General features: G+C 38.5%; 1 non-coding gene across 1 annotated transcript; it reads left to right on the top strand.

Annotated features, from left to right (window-relative positions):
• Positions 1–2,296: 2,296 nt before the first annotated feature.
• LOC123458116 lies at positions 2,297–2,402 on the top strand. The gene has a single exon (XR_006635415.1). It is a non-coding gene; the product is annotated as a U6 spliceosomal RNA (small nuclear RNA).
• The last annotated feature ends 602 nt before the right edge of the window (positions 2,403–3,004 follow it).

The following is a 3,004-nucleotide window of genomic DNA, read 5'->3' as shown; positions in this document are numbered from 1 at the left end:
TGAAATCTTAAAACTGCTGTCTGATTTTTTTCCATCTCATCTACTGTTGTAGAACCTGAGAAGCAAAGGGCAATTAACATGCTGAATTTTGTTCAATTTACAAGTTAGGGATTATCAGGCAAGTCTCCCCTGCTCAGAACTTCACTCTGAAACTCCAGGCTCCAAAGAGACTCAATGCCACCAATGTTGTCCACAACCCCAAGCCCTTCATGTCCATGTGTAACCATAGATCTTCATTTTCAACCCTTCACCTGTTTATTCCTTCCTCAGACCATGGATGTAATTACAGAACAGACATAACCCTCCTCATCCTCTGGCTCACTTACATTCAGCAAACACTTAGTGAGCATCTGTATCAAATCCATTTCTAGGTACTGCTGAGAGAGCTGCTAGCTATACAAAGTTGATGTTATATTTTGTCACAGGCCTTCTCTGCATCTATTGAACTGATAATACGGCTCATGTGATTCACTTTACTTATGTAGTATATTATATTGACCAATTTCCATGTGTTGAACCATTTCTGCATCCCTGGGATGAAGCCTACTTGATCAAGGTGGATAAGGCTTTTGATGTGTTGTTGAGCTCAGTTTGCAAAGATTTTATTCAGGATCTTTGCATCTAAGTTCATTAGTGATATACACCTATAGTTTTCTTGTGGTATGTCTCTCTGTTTTGGTATTAGGATGATGCTAGCTTCATAAAAGGAGTTGGAGAGTATTCTACATTTATGTGGTACACTTTCAGAAAAATTAATCTCAGTGCTTCCATGAAAATTTGATAGAAGTTGGCTGAGAAGCCATCTGGTTCAGGACTCTTCTTTTTGGGGATGCAGGGGCTTAGGTGAAAAGGGGCAGCACAGGCTGATCAACAGGGGCTTGGGAAAGAGCAGAAGGTATGAGCTGGTCAGCTCAGGAGAGAGAGGATAGCACAAGAACCCCTGTCATCTGAGCCTGCAGGTAGCACAGCAAAGAACCTGGTCAGGTGTGGCAGGTAGGGCAGGTGGTTAGGGGACCAAAGGGTCTACTGGGCTACCAGAGAGCATGGGAATCAGCAGAATCCCTTCTGTGTACCTCCATGTCTGCCCACTGGAGGTCTGCTAAGATCTACACAAACTGGAGCCCCACAGATCTTGTCTGAGCTGAAGTTGGTTAGGAGGATGCCATCTTGACCAGTAGTCTCCCTAGGAAACTATTTTTGATACTCAATTAAAGCATATTTCTGGATTAACCTTTCAAAAAGTTAACACCATAAATGAGGGGATTTAAATCTGGTCAGTGCTGCAAAAAGGAAAATTAAGAAGAGTAGGAGGGAATGGCTCTTTCCTAATTACCATGGAGATGTAAATTAAATCAGTCCTTTAATGACCTCCAGACCTTATGTCTGCCTAGACGTCTATTATTTTCTCAATGAATAGTTGAGACCCTAAATTCATTTAGGAAACGGGCATCACTCAATTTAGCTACTTAAGGCTGGAATGGGATAAAGTGGGGGGTTAATGGGTCTCCACTCTTGTTAAATTTTAGGCCTTGGCAGACAATCAAAGAAGACACAAATAGATGGGATTAGGTTGCTGTAGGACTACCTGAGGGTGGAAGTTATAGAACTGTAGGAAAATATAAAGGTGTCCCATTGTCATATTGAATAACCAGAAGGTCAGTTACATCATCTGCATCATCTTCTATTTTGAGCTTTTATTTAATATTCAAATAAAGCTTAAACAAAAATTAAATAAAGATTGAGTGGTTTAAATAAATCTTGATTTTATTAAGATCATTTTTTTTTCTCAGTGGTTAAAAGCCTAACAGACAGAGCATAAAACATAGGAATAATTAAATTTTAACTTTGATTTCATAAGACATTGCAACACCAACAAACTTTCCAACTTATTGAAAAGAAATGAAACTGAATTGCATTCTAGAGCTATCCTTTAGGTAATTAAGGCAAGAAAAAAATATAGAAAACCAAACTTTATATGTCAACCCTTCTAACAAAAGGCATATTTAACTCTCATAACCTTTTAGCTTAGAAATATATCTTTCTAAGAACTATATTTTTTTTAAATGAAAACCCAGGAATCTGTAATTATAAAAAATTTTTTTTTTTTTTTTTTTTTTTTGGTTTTTCGAGGTACAGTCTCACTCTAGCCCAGCCTGACCTGGAATTCACTATGGAGGCTCAGGGTGGCCTCAAACTCACAGCAATCCTCCTACCTCTGCCTCCCGGGTGCTGGGATTAAAGGCATACGCCACCACGCCTGGCTTAGAAATACTTTTTAAATAAAAACGTAGAAAAGGTGCTCGCTTGGCAGCACATATACTAAAATTGGAACGATACAGAGAAGATTAGCATGGCCCCTGCGCAAGGATGACACGCAAATTCGTGAAGCGTTCCATATTTAAAAAAAAAAAAAAAGTAGAAAAGAATGTATATTGTATTGTAACAGTAGCAGACCAAGAACAGTAACATTTCTAGAAATATTTTTATCAAGAGGGTTAATCAATTTTTTGTTTGTTTGTTTGTTTTTGTTTTTCGAGGTAGGGTCTCACTCTAGCCCAGGCTGACCTGGAATTCACTATGTAGTCTCAGGGTGGCCTCGAACTCATGGTGATCCTCCTACCTCTGCCTCCCAAGTGCTGGGATTAAAGGCGTGTACCACCACGCCTAGCTAAATTAATCAATTTTTTAAAGGGTTACTAAGTACAAAAACAATAAAGAAATTATTTTTGTTTCAAAATGGCAATCAAAGTAGAATAAAATCATGTCATTTGTTTTAAACCAAGTTTGGTTAACCAAACTCTGAAAAGGTAAGCATATTAATTATTCATGGAAGCCTGGAGGTAGAGATAAGCTACTGTCTCAATCTCTGGATTACAGGAACAGTATAGCCTAGGAGACCATCAACCTAAATAAGGGCAATTTTCCACAATGGAGAGACTGAAAATAGGACCAGGAGACCTTATGCCCTGACAGAACTAATCAAAAAATAGAAACTTCTTGTGAA

The sequence above is a fragment of the Jaculus jaculus genome, chromosome 1, assembly GCF_020740685.1.
Source record: "Jaculus jaculus isolate mJacJac1 chromosome 1, mJacJac1.mat.Y.cur, whole genome shotgun sequence".
Taxonomy (NCBI): domain Eukaryota; kingdom Metazoa; phylum Chordata; class Mammalia; order Rodentia; family Dipodidae; genus Jaculus; species Jaculus jaculus.
This window is presented reverse-complemented; position numbering and strand designations above follow the sequence as displayed.